Source organism: Phasianus colchicus, chromosome 2 (genome assembly GCF_987193195.1).
Source record: "Phasianus colchicus chromosome 2, bPhaCol1.hap1.1, whole genome shotgun sequence".
Taxonomy (NCBI): Eukaryota; Metazoa; Chordata; class Aves; order Galliformes; family Phasianidae; genus Phasianus; species Phasianus colchicus.
Window position 1 is genome coordinate 62136270 of NC_143437.1, and position 20379 is coordinate 62156648.

At 38.9% G+C, this 20379-nt stretch overlaps 1 long non-coding RNA gene across 1 annotated transcript in view; it reads right to left on the minus strand.

The window, feature by feature from the left end:
- LOC149919065 (uncharacterized) overlaps positions 1-20379 on the minus strand; it is a 73291-nt gene that overhangs the window by 35317 nt on the left and 17595 nt on the right. The window lies entirely within an intron of this gene.

Here is a 20379-nt window from a genome sequence, read left to right on the forward strand (position 1 = left end):
GTGCTGATCAGGAATGAGAAGCAGTACCTCCCACCAGCTCTATCTTTTAGGAACTGGGCACAGATGGGAGAGGGCCAACTGTTGGTGGTTAGGTATTTGAACTTTCACATCTCCACTGACAGGTGTGGGGAACCCTAAGCTCCACCAGCTGTGACTGAAACTAGGAGTCTCTGCTAGCATGTGTCTGAACTCACGAGCTGCAGATGGATACCAGAACCCAGGTACTGAGCTGTGTAATGCACCTCAGAGCACAGCCCTCTGCACATGTGTGTGATTACAACCTAAACACTTTCAAATCTTATTTTCAGTTTTCACAAGAATGAAGAGACACATCTGGGGCAAAGGTATGAGAATGCAAATAGCTGAACTCTATTCCCAGCATCTCCATGCCTTCCTGTGCGTCCTGGGAGTTTACAACATGTCTCCTTGCCTTCTTGATGATGAGCAAGAAGCCCTCTTAAGATTGTGTTATAAACCTTAGCTTTCAGAGGAGCTCCATGGAAGAATCGGCATTAGCATTCATTTTTTCCAACATGCCTACCAGCTCATGTGTGATTAGTAATGTGCTTACACACTTCAGAGAGATGTACATGCTTTATAGATAAGCACACATGCAAATGCATTGTTGGATCAGGATCAGAGTATTCACCACCAGATGGCACCCACAGGTGGCCAGTTTTATTATAATAGATAATCATACTTTTATTATTTTTTTCTGTTGCACCAGTGACTAACATGAGAGCGTTAGACTCTCTTGGCAGCTGCAACTGTTCTTCCTTTGTCAGTTTAAGACAACCTAAGGCATTTTAAAACCACATTATTTTTATCTGCATGGGCATGCAAAAGCAGGCTTGTTTAGTTTACATATAGAGCTGAAGACATTTGTCACATCACTGTATTTCCCCCTTTTGTTTATATTCATTGTTACAACAAACATTGTTTGCAGATCCACCATAGCATAATAGATTTCATCTCATATGTACACACTCCCAAATCACACACTGGGGACTGAGATAGAAAGACCACACAGCATCAGAGGCGCCGACTTGAGACGCCGTAACTGCTTGCTGTGGATCATGTCATTGGGAGACACAGGTTAATAAGAAGGTCTGAGCACAATGTCTGCAGCATCTCCTTCTGAGAACTTACCAACAAATCATGTCAGTCTGGGCAGTGTCAAGCTGTTACCACGTCAGTAACACAAACTTTGATTTATCGTATGCGTTTCCAGGGCCAAATGCCACTCTGCTACAATAAGAGATGTTCTCAGGCACACTGAGAAATGGAACCACACAGCTTTTAACATCTTAAACTTAATTTAAACTTAGTTTACTTTAGCTTAATAGGAACTATTGTCAAACAGAGCGGGTGGCCACTAATCCCCCAGGTGTGCATAGTTCTTTGTCAGGCTTTGCTAGCAGAGCCTGAAAATGTGTTCAAATGCATTAGCATGTTCTAGTCATAGAACCTCAGCATTACAAGGCAGCACACCCCATCTACTGGCACCAGCCTACCCTTATGTCTTACTGTGTCACTCATTGAAGGAACATAAACAAAAAAGAGAGAAAAATCAACACAAAACCAGTGCTACATTTCCTTCTAGTGATGTAAAAAGCGCCTAGATCTCCATGACAATGCACTGCCATATTCTCCATACTCCTATGGTACATCTGTAGTCATAGCATCACAGTTCTCCTAAACTGTCTCCTGTACATACATTCTATTCCCCCACAGTTTCTCCTGCCTTAATCCCTCATATTATTAAGATAGTAGGAATAATTTATTCACACAAGAGGTGAAGGACTGGAACAGGCTGTCCAGGGAAGTGGAGGACACTTAGGGACATCATTCAGTGGTGGATTTGGTAGTGTTGATAGTTGGACTCTGTCACCTTAGTGGTCTTTTGCAAACTAAACAGTTCAGTCATTCTGTGCAAGTCACTATTATTGTTAATAGATCACAACTGTTTGTGCTGTTTTAATACAACTTCTGGTAAACACTGCCAGTAAGATTCAATATACATAAATACAGAAGGAAACAAGTTGGGAAAAACAGTTTCACATCTGCAGGAGTGGCCTCAGAAGATTACCAACAAGACTGAGATCTTCAGCTTTCAGTAAATCATTGGAAAAAAAACCCAGCATGACATTGAGCAGGAGCCAAATGAACAAATCAAGTATCAGAATCATGAGAAAACTAATAGACAGCTAAAGCAAAACACCTCTACATTACCACATATCTCTTCATGAAAACTCTGCTGTTCTTGCTTCTGTCTCCATATCAAAAAGCAACTAGAAAAAAAAAAAGAAACAGCAGAGAAGGAAAACAGCAATGAAGCCAATTACAGAAGTTGCCTGAAGGTAATTTCAGAATGGCTCCTATTATAAAGAACAAACAAAATTACTAGTCTCATTTCCAGTGTCCAGCTGAGGGGGGATTGCAACAGAGATATTTGAAACTGTGAAACAATGAACAAGGAACAAATGCTGAGAGGTCACCAGCTGAAACTAGCCAGTGGCAGGTCAAAAGTAAGCATGGCAGAAATACTCCCTATGAAAGAGGAAGTCCTCATAGAAGAGCACAAAAAAAGGAAAATAGTCGCATAGGAAGAATAAGTGAGCACAGTACTTTGCAGCCAGACTTACTCTTTGTCCTGCAGATATTCAAAACAGGATGTAGACAAAGATGACAGACTAAACAAAGCAGAAAAACCTAGTGTTTGGCACTGCCTTTTGACTGTCCAAAAAACTTTTGTTGTATATCTCAAACTACAAATGAGCTCTTGTGGAAGATAACCAAATGAAAATTAAAATGGACAGGGTGTGAAAGCTTAAACAAAAAGTGCCTCCAAAGCAACCTAAGGAAGTTTACCTGGAAGCTTCTCAGTTCAGTAACTCTCAAGAAACTGAGCTGGCCCATCTAATTTATTAGCATATTAACCCTAAAAAGCATCTTTATGCAGCCTTAGCAACTGCTAAGAGTCATTGGTCACATACTGCTTTTGCACCCAGGGTCTCCCATATACTTAAAAACATGTTTACATCAGATATACTAAAAACAGTAAATTACCTTCCTCTTGCCAAATCACAGCTACAAAGAGCAGAGAGAAGAGCCCTTGATTCTCTACCCTAGTGCAGAAAGACTGCTGGACACACTGATGAGAGAAGGAAACTGTGATAGCTTGCTAAGCAGACATCCACCCAAATCACATTAATTAGTTCTATTTAGTGACTCACATAATGCTGCACAGTAGCAGAAATGCAGCACTGCAGTGCACAAATGGGATATTACAGCAAACTGCTAGTGGGGATTTGTTCATTCCTGTTCGTCATAGCTCTGAGTGGATGAAAAGTGTTGGTGTTCTCCTGACTATAATGGAGCAGTAAAGGCTATCACCTCAAAAAAGCAGAGGTTATGACACAGGAAGGGGCATGAATAGAAAAAAAAATAGAAATGAGGGAAGTGCTAGATTGGTTTAAACCTAGAGAACTTAGACCATGCCGTTCACAAGTCTGGAAACTGACCACGGGATAGTACAAGCTGGAAATTCAGACAGATCTGCAGATTTTAAGATGTATATATTTATTTATTGTAATGATACTGATCCAAACAGTATTTCATTCAGCTAAATCATTACGAACTGTATAAACACTTGAACAGCAAATTTAGCTTTCCCAGTCGTTTGTCTGATTAAGCTGACAAGTCAGTTTAATCAAAGTCAGAGTAAAATAAGTTTTGTTTTGAATTACAGGCACAGTAGCTTTCTCTAGGCTACTTCTGGACTTTTCCTACGCTGCAGGTGTTGGGGAAGTGGTGGTTAAGACTGCTCTGAGACCTCACAAACGGCCTCTCAGCAAGGGATGAAGCATCCCTTTGGAGAGTTAATTGACAGATGCAATCCCACAATATCTATTCAAGACCAGAGCTCTACTGGAGACAGTTCGGCCAAAACAACTGTTGACAAAGCAACCAGTATCCAAATCAGCAGCTTGATTCAGCTCTCGCATACCTTAATTTCTGTTGCACTTGGGCTCAAATGGAGAAATCCTAGCTCCCTCCACAATGGAGAACTGCTGCATCTCCTTCATTTCCAGCACACAAACTAGCCAGTTCTGGAAGTGTAGCACACTGGGTTTGGTTCTGGTGTCTAGGTAAGTCCTATACTGAATCTCAGACCCATAATTCTTACATATAAGCTGACATTTGCATGATCTGAGTGAGAATATCTGATTAGACCAAGCTGCATAGCCAGAAATTGTTTGAAAAGAAGGAATAAGTGTTTATAGATGCATGCAAAACCTGCAAATTGTGTGCTTGCACACATTTAAACCTCTTTTGTCAGGTTAGAACAGTGCTCTCTGAGTGAATGAGCATCTTCTTCCTTTCAGCAGGGCCAGAACAATTAGCTAGATCTAAGCAGAATGACCAGGGCATTCTGACTGCAAAGTCTATTCTTAAAGAGTGTTGATGGATAAGCAATAAATAATACAGTGGAGAAAAGAAGAATACTACTTCACATATGAATGTTCTTTTTCCAGGCTCAGAATTCAGATCCTTTCACGTACAATGATGTGTAATGCCATGCCCATCTCAAAATAAGTCTACATCAGATTATGCGGTCTTCAAATTTTCTGTGTAAATTGGATAAGATTCGATCTGAAATTCACTGACACAAGCAGTGAACTCTAAAATGCTCTTTTCATCTAGATATTATTCAGAAAAGAACTACACTCAAATTACTTTCAGTTTGGACCAACACAAATGTCAAATGAAGGACAATGCAAAAGAGCACATGAGGTCATGCAAACTTATTTTCATTCTCAAAACATAAGATATTCTCCAGTATCTTAGATATAGCTAGCAGCTATTTTGAGAAGGAATGCATACATTTCCATCGATGTCTTTCCAAAATGACTTTCTTCACTGCACCTGACAGCCTTTGCAGATCTCTCCACAAACTATAAACATAATTAATTGATTGTGGGCTGTATTAAACTATTCCAGCAGGGGACATCATATGTGCAGCTGTCAGCTGCTGTGCTCGATTCTGTCCCTCAGAGCTTTGTCTTTCACATTTACATTATGCTGCACCTGGAAGACGTTTTTCACCATTACTAGGCACATATAAACAGTAGCTTGAAAGCATAAATAAACATACAGAGGGACTACTCATTAAGACCTCACGTCAATTAGAGAAAGTCTTCAGCACCATACAGCTCTAGACATACAACAAAGGATGACTTTTCATCCATTTTATTAATCCTGTGAAAATTTACAAGTCCACAGCCTGAAAGCATCTAAGTCTCAAATTTTCCGTTCTATAACTCATTCAATTACACAAAACATTACCTACTTGATGACTGTCTGCATTCTTCATAAGAAAGTGATGATCATTTTCTATCTCATGCACAAATACAACACGCTCTGCTTTCCACCTGGTGAAGTACTGGTGAACTGATGCAATTTCCACATCTAACACAGCACTGCAGATTGTCAAAGTTTTCCCATTTGTTTAGCTGCTGAAAATGTATGGCAGAAACTCAGATTCTGCCTGCTGTCAGAAACAGATGTCAGTGAATGAACGGTTACAATGAGTGACATTATTTTCCTTTCCTTACATATTGATGATCATCAAACATAAAATTACAACTTTCAGCTGATCTTGTACTTCCAAAAATCTGCTGAAACCTGCTTTAAATGAGAGCTCAAGAGGCAAGAATTAACCAACTTTTGGACCCAGTTTTCTAATGAGATCAAAACTGGAAATAAATAAAAAAGGAGTGCTTTAAACAAGTAATAATAATTTTTAAAGCCTAATAGTGTAGTAAAACTCAGAGTAAACCCATATTCTACCTTGTCTGATTAATGCATTTGGGCACAAAAGAGCCCCAGTATCCTCAGTCAGCACCATTATTTAAGCTAATAAAACTCATGAAACTATATGTAAAAACTGAGGAATGCTAATTATCTCAGGAGACTGGTCCAAATATTTTCCATACAGATAGGTTTTTTCCCTTGAATCTCAAATTTGGAAACTCTCATTCATTTCCTTTTTTCCCAAAATCTGCAGTGCTTTCCTCTTTCTCCACAATTGTAACAACTCTTGCTCTGTAAATGTGCATTTACCAAAAAAATAATAATTATAATAATGAAAATAATTTACTTGTAAAATAACTTTAGTTTTAAAAACAGAAATACATTTAAAGTGATAGTATTTAAAGGCTTCTTGTTTTAATATAAGCTATTGATTTTAAAATTGTTGTGTTCATCACAACAGCTAGTTCATATTTTCTAAGACACTTCAGACATCCTGACAAACTTTAAAGTGTATAATCCTTGTTCAAACAAGCACATTTCTTTACATAATCCTTAACCTTTTTATATATTTTGCACTGTCTACCTTTCCAAAAGCCGTTCTTGAATTTAAAATTTTATATGCACCCCTACATTCAACACAGTAAAAAAAGCCTTTTTGCAATTTATCTCAACCCAATTTATCCAATGATTCAGCAGCACTATTCCCTTTTATGGATGGCGAAACATGGTTGGAAGGTGCAGTGCCATAAGTAGCTGAGCCAAAGTAAATTTGTGCTACCCAAGAATGAATGGGTCTTTTTTTTTTTTTTTTTACCTCAGTTTGTGTTTTCCTGAGGTCTTCCTCCTCTGTGAGAGCTCACAGGGTCATAACAAGGTAGAACAATGAAAACTACTGAAAACTACTCAAGGGAAGAACTGAGATTAAACAAAGACAGAGACGGAAGCATCCTTTTACTCTATGTTGCTGCTTAACACAGTGAAATCTTTTATAGATTCCTCAAGGGCTGAGAGCATACAAACAAGATCCCGTAATACACGCCACATACACACTGCTGTTGCATCTGGCCTTGTATATCAGCTGTACTGTGTAAACATTACCACAGCATAAATGTTTAATAATGGGGTGAGACAATGTGATTGATATAACTAGAAAGCAAATCCAGTTGTGTATTGACCACACTATTCTACTTCCCCTGCAGCCTAACTCTGGGACTTAATGAAACAAAAGGAGTACATTAAATTTATGCTGACAACAACAACAAAAAAATGTAGCAGGGAACTTTTAGCTATTCCATGGACCATCTGTAAATGTTAGTTGGCTTAGAGCAGCAGTAAGCCTGAATCTTTATAGGGAAAATGTGTGATGATGTAATGTGGTCATCCCAAATGCATGGATATAAAAACTTTATAGTACATCATGCTTTGCAAGGCACTATAAAGGTTTTATAGCCGTGCATTTGGGATGAGTGCTTTGCTCAGGAGTAGTGGAGCCTCAAGTGAGTTATGCAAGTCTTTACCAGAGAAGTGGCATAGAACATAAACCTTTTTCTAGTGCTCCATACCATCTCATGAAATATCCTGGGGATGGACCTTTTCAGTTTCCAATTACATTTTTGTTGTTTTCCCACTGGAAGAACAGTGATTGGGAGCCACATTGCAATGAATGTGCAAAGAATGACAGAACTCACTTCCATTAACAGTGCCCTTCAGCAGCCATTTACATGATGAAGTTCTATCACTTCTATTTGTACTGTTGAAATTGGACTTACAGGTGCCTGGGTTATTGCTATCAACACAGATGTTAAAGATCTGTTCAGGAGAAGTAAGGAAGAAAACACTGGCAGACATAAATTTGCAGAACAAAGTCTAAACTATCCCTCTACATTCCTTTTAACAAACTCTGTGCTTTGTAGGTCTTTTGTTTTTTGGACCAGCCAATACAGAGCACAGTCTAGGAAAATTGCTCCTTTACAAATTTGGACCCCATCGGATTTCACTGTCTTTAATATAAGCCAATTAATTTCTGTCGCCTTCCCCACCTTACACTGGGCAATAGTAACCAACAGGCATTTCCTCAGATAACTACTTGAAAGGAGTGCTACTAAATACACTCAGAAATTCATCTCACATGCTCAAAGGGAACCTGGACCCATCTTCAAAGAACTATTTGGGAAGCCAGACAGTCTGGAGGCCACTATAAAGGGTCTGTCGAATTAAACAAAACTAAACTCCTAGAATTCAAAGCAAGCATGGTTTGTTGAAATTGTTTCATTTTTTTCTTTTTATGCTTATACATTGTATTAGTTTTGTACACAAGCACAGTGGTGGGTTTCTTCAGGGTTCGTTCGGCTCTTCTATGAAATAGAAATGCCTTGAGTACAGGCAATTTGGTAGAGAACTAGTCAGCTCATCTTAGTTAGCTGGCTGTCCTGGAAACAAGCAGTGAGATAAGAATTACTGGAACCTTTTATTCAGAAAACTGAAATTAATTGATTTTTAAGAACTCCTACTTTTCTCTTTCATGCAAACCAGTCAAACTGTTGGCCAATAAATCAAAACTACTTTGATTGCATGCACTTCCTTCCCTCTATCTCTTTGACTGATAAAACACAATTACTGGGATCTGCTGGGTTTTTTGTTGTTGGGTTTTTTGTTGTTGTTGTTGCTGTTGTTGTTGTTTTTAACTGTTGCTGAATATTTGGACTTTGGTCTGTGAAACATGATACATGCTGCTGCATGTATATATATGTACAAAGCATGATTTTGATCTGTTCTGTGATTTTATGATTATTTGAAATAAAGCAGAGCACAGTTTGAAAAGCAAACAATCTTCAACTGGCAGAGATGGGAGAACATAATTATCAGATAAGACGTGTATTCTGTGACAACTTTAGAGAGACCTACAAAAAAATAAAAAAAGAACAACAGGAAAAACAAGACTGAGTAGCTCATTCTGAGCAAGAATGACATACGCAAAGTAAAAAAGTGAAGCAAATTATTTAAGCGTGTTATATGAAAAGTAGGCTTATTCTTCTTTAGAGTACAATTTTTATCTGAAAAATACTTTGTAAAAAAAAAAAATATGGTATTTTCTCCCCACAGAAACCTGTAACCAGTGCAGCCTGCTTTAGAGACAAAAAATTTTTAAATGTGTGCTTTCCACCCATGTTCACATACCAAAATCAGTATAAATGTATGGAAGTTATTTATATTTCTTGTTCTCATGCATCAACAGAACCAATTAATATGTTCCAGCCACCAGAACAAAATTGCAGAAAAGACAGGGCTTTACAAACAGCAGTACAGGACCAGTTCAAACACCATAGACTTACTGTGGTGTAGCTGAAGGCTTAATTTGGCCCATGGTGTGCTCAGATGCTGACAGTTACATGGGAGAAGAAAAGAACCCAGTGTGAACTTGAAGTCCAGGCTGAGTTCACAAGGGCTGACAGGCAAGAAAAAAATAAGCACCTTTTTCACTGCACACTGAAGGCATTTGATATGAAAATGATTTAGGGATGACAGGCACAGAACCCCACAGTGCCATTTTTAAGATCATTTTTTCCAGTGTAGAGCTGCACTTTGAACTGCTGCCAGATAATCAAAGGCTTTTGGAACATCAAATGATACTACAGCTACCTGATGCTATTACCTTTTTGCAAGAGACTATCAATTTATGTCACTGAAAAGAAGAGTAGGAAAAGAAAACAAACAAAAGAAGGAAGATGAAAGGATGAGCCAATTGCTCTCTCTTTTCACACAGTGGCATGATCTAGGACAAACCATCAGCACGTGACTTCATAAAATAAGGTGAGGGGAGTCCAGAGAAACCCTCACAGGCTAAGTATGGCTCACAAAATGCTTTGGGAAGCTTCCTTGAAAACGGTACATGCATCTTGCACTGAAGTCAGTGTTGCATACCTCAGCTTGGACACTTTCCCAAACATCTAACCTTGATCTATAACCTACTAAGAGCTTCTGCACTGGGAGACAACTCAATCAGAGAAGCAACACTGGGGAAAGAGATGTATTAATCACTACCCATACAACTTTGAGCTGTCAGCTTCACACTGTTAGATGCCTGGGCTGTGCAGGGATCTAGTACAGGTAGCAGAGCCTAGTGCAAAAAGGAGCAGCCTCTTTTATACAGCTTCTTATAGCACAGGAATTACCTAAGCCAGTTTAGCACAGGGACCAGCACATGGAGGAACTGAGTGAGGCAATATTTAAAAATAGTGGGAGGGCAAATACAGAAAGGACAAAGAGCCTTTAAGAATCCTGGAAAGGTTGGTCAGGCAATGGCACCCCTCAGACATCCTTTCTCAGGAGTTTTCAATAGGTTCTGCTCTGCTTCTTTGAGGGAAGTTAAAACAACTTCACTCATAGAGAAGCATGAGATTAGATTAGGGAAAACATTCACATAGCTGTTTCCAAGACCCTTTCCTGATTTTTCTCTACTGCTAAATGGTAATGGATCTGCATTAAGGAGGATGCTGGACAAAAAAAAAAAATCACAGGGTTTTGGAACTGAGGAAAGTTCTTGAAAACTATTTGGAAATAGAGGGGAGTGAGGAACTAACTGAGGTACAACAGTAACCTCACTTGTTCTGGAAATGGAAGCAATGGGCCTGGTTTGGGTTACATTTTTACCTTAGGACAACTTGAGTGCACTAGCCACTCTCAGATTTAAATACATACATAAATCTAGTAAACATTTTCAAGACAAATCCACAGAAGGAGAACAGAAAGATAACTAACACTGAAATCACAACCACATCTAAGTGGCAAATCAATCATTTCTAGGCATGTGAACTACATATGTGAATACACAAAACAGAAGGAGGTGAGCACACCACATACGCCAACACTCAGAGGCTTGGCATCCACTGGTAGTTTTTTTGTATCGTGAATTTAATATTTCATACAAGAATGCTTTATAACATCCATTAGATTTTAATATATGTACGCACACACACATCCTTAGCTTACTGTCTTTTTTTTTTTTTTTTTTTAAATCGACACATGGTTCAACATGGAGCAACCCCATAAACTTGCACAGGAACACTGCAAGTATTATAAGATAGATTGAGCAAACTCAGTATAAACCTTACAGGTACTCACTGTTTCTCATTATAATAGAATGGCTTGGGTTGGAAAAAACTTCAAGGATCATGAAGCTTCAACCCCCTGCTGTAGGCAGGGCCACCAACCTCCACAGGCTGCCCAGGGATGCATGCAGTCCAACCTTGAACACCTCCAGGGACAGGGCATTCACAGCCTCTCTGGGCAGCCTGTTCCAGCACCTCACCACTCTCCCTATAAAGAACTTCCCCCTGACATCCAACCTAGATTTTCCCTCCCTCAGCTTAAGACCATTTCTCCTTGTCCCTCTGTTATCCACCCTTTCAAAGAGTTGACTCCCTCCTGTTTGTAAGATCCCTTTAGGTACTGAAAGGCTACAATGAGGTCACCCCACAGCCTTCTTCTCTCCAGCCTGAACAAGTCCAGCTCCCTCAGCTTTTGTAGGGGAGTGCTCCAGCCCCCTGATCATCTTCATGACTCACCTGCGGACCCACTCCAACTGCTCTCTTCCTTGTACTGTGGGCCCCAGACCTGGACGCAGTACTCCAGATGGGGTCTCACAAGGGCAGAGTAGAGAGGGAATCACCTCCCTCTCCCTTCTGGCCACCGCTCTTCTGATGGAGCCCAGGATACCATTTGCTTTCTGAGCTGCAAGAGCACATTGCCAACTCATGTTAGGTTTTCCATCCACCAGGAGTCCCCAGGTCCTTCTCCACTGGGCTACTCTCAAGGATTTCTCCTTCCAGTCTGTATATATACCTGGGATTCCTCCAACCCAAGTGCAAAACGCTGCACTTAGCTATGTTGAACCTCTTTAAATTCACCTGGGCCCACCTTTCAAATCTGTTGAGGTCCCTCTGAACAGCATCCCTTCGTTCCATTGCGTCAACTGTACCTCACAGCTTGGTGTCATCACCAAACCTGCTGAAGGTGCACTCGATTCCATTATTAATATCACTGATAAAGATGATAAAGAGCACCAGTCCCAAGACAGTCCCCTGGGGGACACTGCTCATTACCTGCCTCCACCTGGACATAGAACCATAGCACCACCCTTTGTCTTCAGCCTTTCAATCAATTCCTTATCTACCAGGTGGTCCACCCATCAAATTCATATCTCTCCAATTTGGAGATAAAGATGTGGTGGGGGACCATGTCAAAGGCCTTGCTCAAGTCCAGGTAAATGACATCAGTTGCCTTCCCTTTGTCCACTAATGATGTCACTCCACCACAGAAGGCCACCAGATTGGTTAAGCATGACCTTCCCCTTGTGAAGCTGTGCCGGCTCTCTCAAATCACATGCTCATTCCTCATGCGATCTAGCATGTCATCCAGAAGGATCTGCTCCATGATCTTCCCAGGCACAGAGGTGAGACTCACTGGCCTGTAGTTCCCCAGGTCCTCCTTGCTCCCTTTCTTATAATTGGGAGTGATGTGACCCTTTTTCCAGTCACCCAGGACCACACTTGACAAGCACAACTTTTCAAATATGATGAAGAGTGTTATATAATATTATAAAAGTGCTAAGAGCTTTGTTTCTGCCCCGTTCTCAGTCACCAGATCACTGGTCAAACTGAAGCTCTAAGCTCTTCAATGGGATTGGTGCTCACATATTTGATTAAAATTGATGATTTCTCTGACAATTTCCTGCTTATCTTGCCAGCTGAAAAGGGATTAACGTATTATTATCTTTACCATTCAGAAATGGGCACTTTGAAGAAAGAAAATGTCAGAACAAAGAGGAAAACGTGTGCAATTCAAATTTGAAAACTAACTACTCCCATTAGCCTCATTATTTAAACCAATGTGTTTAGTTCCCTCATAAATAAAGCTGAATTAAAATATCACTAGGCTTGTTTGAACAGGTCCAACATCCCCATGTGGTCTACCTTCTAACTGTACATAGTAGGGAACTGGAAAAGATTACAAGATGATGAAGAGCTACTTACGATATATCAAGCTATGTGATAACACAGGATGTGAAATTCAGATCTTGTACTGAGTCCACATTTAAGATGTGACTGGTTTTAAGATGAGACTGATGTCTCTCCTTTGGAGGGTGGGGGATAAAAAGAGTTTTTAAAAATTAGGCTAATATTAAAAAAAAGTATAAATATATATCAAATAGAAGTTACCAGGGAAATTTTTCTGACAATGGAAAACCCCCCAGATAGAAAGGGTAGAAGCCTTATTATTTGAGCCATTCAGTCTTTTGAAGACTGATGTTCAAGAGCTATAATCACACTGATAAAGCAATGGGCTACGTGACCCAAAGCTTTTCTGGTAATTACATGCCATTTTTCCCTTCCACACACTAGTATATATGCCCTGAAGTTTCAGACTAAGTGTTGCAGATGAAGATAAAGACACCCTGTAATCTGATCATAAGAGAATCCTCTACATAGGAATTGAACCTTGGATACACATCAGCTTGCCAGAGCTCTCCCTCCACCACAGAATGAGCTGGACCAAAGCACCATCCCTGGAGTGTCCTTCACTATTTTCAAGCAATAAGGACAAACTCCTCCAGTGCCTCTTAGGACCCATGCTTCCCTCACACTTGTGAGACAAATGACTCTACAAATTACAAAAATAACCACAATTTTTAGTTAAAAAGGAAAGGTGAATTTAAATTTGATAGTTTCAATTCAGTACTTCATATGGTATGATTTTCTTAGATACCTTAGAGGTGCAAATACAAATATCTCATCAATACTTTCTATGATAATAATAAACAATCTTCATCTCTAGCTTAACATCAGAAGATATTGGGCATTAAGAAAGTTTTCTCAGGAGAACATTCAGAAAAGTTACCTTCATTTTGGAATTAAATTTTCAATGAAGACAACAAATAATTAGCACAAAACTGACCAAAAGAGAATTAAGTAATTTTTTTTCATTGGCATGTTGTGCTTCTAATATGGCAAATCACCCTTAAATGCAAAGCCAAACAGCAACATTACTGTGATTTGAGAAAAGTAGTTCACCTTTCAAATACTACCTGCATAGACAAAGGATAATGTTAGATACACAAGCTCTTCCTGTTTTTCTGTTGAAAAGTTCCATGAGATCACTAGCTTCTTCTTAGGTCCAAGTCATAAATGAATAGATAAAGTGATTTATCTTTTTGCCTCATCTGAAGGAAAACATTTCCTAACAGACCAAAGAAAAAAAAAACCTGAAGGCTATATCCATACTAGTAAAGGAAACATGCCAGGACACATTTTCTGTCCCTAAGAGCAGCTGGCAAAACACAGCCATGTCTCTGCAATTAAGTTCACTTAGCCTCCAAAACAAAGGTCATCCAAACTGCCACAACAAGCATAGTCCCTGGCTTGTTCTGAGCCCCTCACTGTACCTGGACAGTGATTCAGAAAATGCTAACTATCGTGGGTGAAAACAGTGCCAGGGATCCTTCTGTCTGTGAATGTTCTACCATTGTTTAATTCAGCAACACAAGCGTAGCCTAAATCTCAGTTATCAGAAATAGATTTTAAATCTAGAGAAGTAGCAGCAAGGTAGGAAGTTACATCTGGAACTATCTTTAGAATGAGTGTCTGACTCATTATGAAAAAGAAAATCATTGTGAAAGTCACAGCAGGATTAAAAAAATCCTGACATTAGAGAGCTGTTCAGATCAAGGTTATCCAGGTCTGAGGCTGTGGTTAAAGTACCTATGTATCTGAAATGCTCTGTCGACATTAGTCTTGGCTAACAAGTATGAAGTACTCTCCCCCTGTATCCACCACTGTAAATACTAACAACAAGACATTATTTTTACACTGTCAATTTGCTTCAGCAAACAGATACAGGATTTGTTGTACCTGGAGAACTGCCTCTGAAAAATCTTAAAAGCAGCATGAAACTGACCTTATATATCCTCTCACTTATGAATGAAACCAACTCCAAGTCCTTATACCCTGGTCTGCAAGATTACAGAGGAAAATTGAACCACATAGCAGTAATACAGAGTTATTATGAACTGCCTCTGATTAGGTAGTTCAGCCTACATCCAAACATTTAATCAAATACTGAGCAAAAAGATCAAAGGGAATTAAAGATGCACAGCTCTGAAAGAAAGACTGAATTTCTTTCCTCTTTTCCCGCTGTGATCCTCAAGTCCTTTTATATCTGTAGGAATTGCTGAAGACAGTTGCCAGCAATAAGAGTTCATTCTACACGCGCTTCTGAGCTTCAAAAAGAAGCTCAAAGTTCAAAATCCATGCAGTCCTTAGAAATCTGTATATTCACTATACTCTTAAAGTTAAACCTACGCAAGGTAAATACATTCTTCAGATGCTCAAGAGAAAACCAATTCACAGAAAGTAGGAATCTTAGAGTGAATGATGAAGTATAGCAACTGCTATATTTCTATAAAAGCAGAGCCCAGAGAGGATACCAAACTGCATTTCATCTCCCCTAAATCTTATAGCTTGTCTTACTTCCAGAGCTGCAGCTACATCTCTTCTTGCTTTTGCAGAATCATGGGCAATCATGGGCATCATCTCTGCATCACCTGATACTGCAAGAGGTTCTACATGGGCAAAGGCCTGCAAGCCAACCTGCTTCTTCCCTAGGGACTGAGGAAGCATGCAGTGAGTTTAGTGTAATCTCTTAGAAAAGGGTGTGAATGTGAGCAAGCATCCTGCCCAAGCCAAGTAAAAGTAAAACATGAGGTAAGAGTAGCATCTGTGTGATGAAAAGCCCACAGGCAGAATTCTGTCTTAAGGACATGCCATGTTCTCAATATTGTAGTAGCTAGAAAGTTTGGGAGAAGTCTCATGAAACCTCTCATTCACTGTGATATCTGTATTAGGGGCACGTTGCCTTACTTGTTTCTTCCTCTGTGTATACATGTATGTTACAAATCCAAGGTCTGAAACTTAAACAGCTATTTGATGTGTCTGTATTAACTAACTGCTTCCTTCAACTTCAGCTGTTTACCAAAGCTCTGACCCTTGAACTTTATTTCCTTACTAATCTTATCTCTTATAGAACTCTAGGAGGCTGATGTGTAGGTCAGTGTCACCAGAGTGACTACACAAGGTAAACCTAATAATCCAGCCTGTTTTTACGTATTTACATAGAGGGTAAGAGCAAATTCAAGAGATTAATCTGCTTGATCTTGAAGGACATGCGAACACACTGTCCTGATTTTTCTAGACAGAGTCCTACTTTCTCTAGCTATGCCCTTACTGTAAGATCCTAGAAGTGATATAGTAAACATTATTTAAAAGATACATAAACAATTCATTTGAAGGCAACAGCTATATGCTAGGATGGATAGAAATTTCATAACAAAAAGGCAGAACAGTTACTTATTGAAAAGTTAGCAAGGCTAAAGTAAATACCTTTAAGCTTCTTTTTTGTTGTCAGTCTGAAATATTTCTGCCCCTAAGTATGTCAGTTCTCCTTCTGCTCCACAGACATTGAAATAATCTTGTTCTTGCTCCTGATCATAGCTAACAAGAGCATCAGAAAAAAACAGAATATATTAGGACTGGTAGAATAGAGGAATAAGGCAGTGTGGTGTCTTCTTCCTGTTCTTGTTCATATATAGACCTAACATCTTTTCTCTTCCTATGTGCTGAAGGCTAAAATGAAAAAAGTCAACATGTATCACAAAATAAATGAATGAATGAATAAATAAATCAGTAACACAGTGGAAGCTCTCTTTACCATCGTATGAAATTCAGCTGAAGTAAAGGTGGGAGGGTAAAGAGGTGTTTTCCTCTAAGGCAAATCTAAAACGTCAGTATAGATTATTAGTTAAAGTTGTGTTATTCTGTGCTCATTTCTATGCAAAATAAGTAGATATATAAAAATCCAAGTTTAATTGTAGAAACAAAACCATAGATAGGGGATAAGTGATACATTCCAATTATTGTTTCTTTTGGGGAACTGGTATAAGCAATATCTCTTTGCTGATAAAGCTGAACCTACATTAGAACATTTTTTATATATGTGGTATAGTTACCACAACAAACCTTTCCCATCGTTGTGTGAAGCCTAGTTTAGAAATCAGACAGAAATTCTTATTTGCCAGAGGAAGTGCAGAAAAAATACATCCGTTTCCTGCATTTAAGAAACATTCAGCCCTTACTCCATGTACATGAGATATCTATATTATTTATAACTATGTTAACACACACCGTCTGCCCTTCTACACACAGCCATGATATTTAAATTCAAGAATGGTACAGTGCTCAGGCAAACAACCAGGGGCAGACTGTGATGCTCAGACTTTTACCTTCTACATGCTCCTAGTGAACTAGAATCTGATGACTTCATGAATATCCCTAATTGGTAATGGACAAACATGTGGCTAAAACTTATTAACTGGTCAGCAGTGCCAAGACAAATGAGCTGGCCACATTTGTGTTCATCTGCTCTGGGCATGAGACTGCTGTGAAATACTGTCTATGTAACAAAATTACATGCTGGAATGTTCTTGTGGTTCATGCTCACCAAGATGTAAATTGACTGACAGTTCCCAAACCAGGCAGCATGGAGGGCTGTTACACTATATCTACATCAGAACCAAGCACTTTTTCTAAATTATGTAATTCCCTATACTTTTTATCAACAAGTATTATCAAATCAGAAATAAAGGACTTGCATAATCACTACCATTTATTTCCAAATAAGCATAACAATGTGAATCATTATGCTGGTTTTTATCATTTCCTACTGAAATTCCTCATGTCTAATAATACCTCTTTTTAATTTCTACCAGCAGCAGTGCTTCTTTTCGTGATCCACTTCTTCAGTTCTCCATTTTTCTCATTGTGTAAGAAAGTGTGTTCCAGACCCAAAACTCACAGTTTCCTTAAAAGTCTTCTGTAATTTTGTAATTAGAATGATACAGTGTAACAACATAGGAAAGGGAATTGGAGACTGACAGCATAAAAATGCCAGATTTATGTCATTATCCAAAACTAAGATTTGGTTTGGAGTTCTATTCTACTCTTCTAACTTCAACTTCTAATTTCCATTTTATTTCTGTTGTATTCTGATGTTGGAAAAACACAAAAGATCAGAGAGCCAAGATAAAGCAAGAGTCCATCTTAATGGTAGGCTCAGTGTTTTTGGAAAGTCTGAAGAATTCATTTTTGCAGCCAGCTTAGGTGGTTGGAAAATGCTGTCTTCACTTCAGGGTTTTTTTCCAAGCTATATTTTCAATGTTTTTGATATTCACGTATACCAAAATAGATCCTCTGTGTTTAACTAGATCACTAATCAACTCACATGAGGCTTTTTACATCACTGCATGGTACTGCAGTATTCACAACAGCTTTTGCCTTTCCAGGCACACAGTTCTCTAATACTTCTGCAATGGAGATTAATGCAAGTATAAAACTGAATGCTCTGTTCTACCAATTTAACACACAATAAACTGTTGGGCTTTAATCCCACAAAATTTTATAAATCTAAGAAAATTGGTTTCCTTGAATTATATGAAAAACCTCAGCAACCTCCCTTAGAAACTCACCTGTGGTTTTTCAGAACCAGGTTGTTAATCACACAGTAACATATGCTCTTCATTGTTGTTAGAGATAAGAAGATGATTATTTAGCATTGCCTTTCGCAGCAATACGATGTCACTCATACATTTTCATTTGCAATAATATCTACCTTTATGATCTATCCTCAGGGAGGCTTGTTTTGAATCTTGATAGTCTTAAAGAAAAAATTCATCAGCACATACCGTCATTGTGCTAACCCAGCTCATTTCTGCTGGGTGGCTCTGAATCACATGCTCTGAGGAAGCCAACAGCACTGAAAAGCTTTAGGACACTCCACTACACTGCCAGGGAGCCCCCAAGCCAGCCTGCCTTGCTGGGTGCAGCTGAGCTGCCCTGCCTGCACCAACTCGTCTTCGCTTGAGCTCCCAGTTTGACAGAGTACCGCTGTTCTGAAGAGTGAAATAAAAGCCACACAAACCAAGTAACTAGAGAGAAAGATTTTGATTCTGAATGAATCCTGATGCAATATCTATCAAGGATTATTAGTGCTACAGTGAAGAATTGCAAGCCTTCCTGCTAAGAAATCTCAATCACTGTTGTCCTACTTCCTTACCCATTGTGCTGTCCTAGTATTTCAGTTTTGCAATTATGAAGTCTAGCCTCATTAACCACATCCCACCTATCAAATCATCTTATGTTCCTAGTATAGTATTTGATCGTCCTAGTTCTGTTGCCCTGTATCATATAGCTTACCTTTTTTCATTAAGTTTACTGTTCTTATCCTAGTTCCTTGCCTTTATCTTCTATTATGTCACTGTTTAAGCACTGCATATGCATTTGCAATAACCTCTGTAGAGTATCTTGCATATGTATAGTATTTAAGTGAGAAAAAATTCAAGGACAAGTAGAGTTTACATAAAGTTACTCTACAAATTCAGTCATTTTTGCTGAGGCCACTAAGCAGTTATTCATACTTCTCAGCAACAATCTACTTATCATACAAAACACAAAGGAAGGCATGTTCCTTGCCTTGGAAAGTTTTCTTTTAAAATATTAATATCAACAATGTAGCTAGATTACTAAAATAAACTAAGATTATAATATAATAACATACAGTAAAAAAAATTACACTCAAACGAGATGGTTTATTCAGGGCCTCTTACCCACTTTACCTTATACCATTATTCAATTTTTCTTATTACTGTCTAGATGATTAGAATGATTGTTTTTCTAGAAATGTGTAAAATATTTCCATACTACAATAAAATTATCTGTATTAATATTGTTATCTGAAGAAAAGTTATTGATGTTGTGGTACAGATTACCCGATCAGGAGGAAGTAGGAGGTTAAGACTTCTTCAGAAAACTGGACAAAGTCACAAGCCCTTATCCTCATGGGGTACTTGAATAACCCCAGTATCATCTGGAGGGACTTTACAGAAGGGCACAAGCAATCCAGAAGTTTTCTGGAGTGTTTCAGTGACAACTTGCCAACACAGAAGAGGGGAGCTGGTGTTGTCCAGCCTGGAGAATAGAAGGTGCTGAGGAACTTATGAATTAGGTTGTCGTGATTTTGCTGTTTGTTATTGGTATTCCACATCATAACAATATGCAGTGAACTGGGAAATAAAGAGTTAATGCTGCAGCTCCAGACTCAAAAGAGAAGACTGCTTTTTCATTTCCGTCTTCTGGGGAGAAAGATAAAACTGACTGGAAGTCACTGGACCATCTCTTTGCTCCCTGGTGGATAAGAGTAAGAACTTCAGTTTTCAGAAACTCTCAAATTTACTTGATATATTAGCGTCAATCTTAATTAACTTGCATTTTCACTATTATAATTAGTGAACTGCATTTGTGTTCCTCCTTAGAGCATTGCTGCTATTTTTTTGTGTTTTTTTTTTTTTTCCTTCCCCTTTCCCTCCCTTTCTCCCCTCTTTGGGCTGATAAGCTTGCGGGCTTGCTGTCTTCCAGCCACAGACACAGATCTAGAGATAAAACCACAACATAGGTGCAT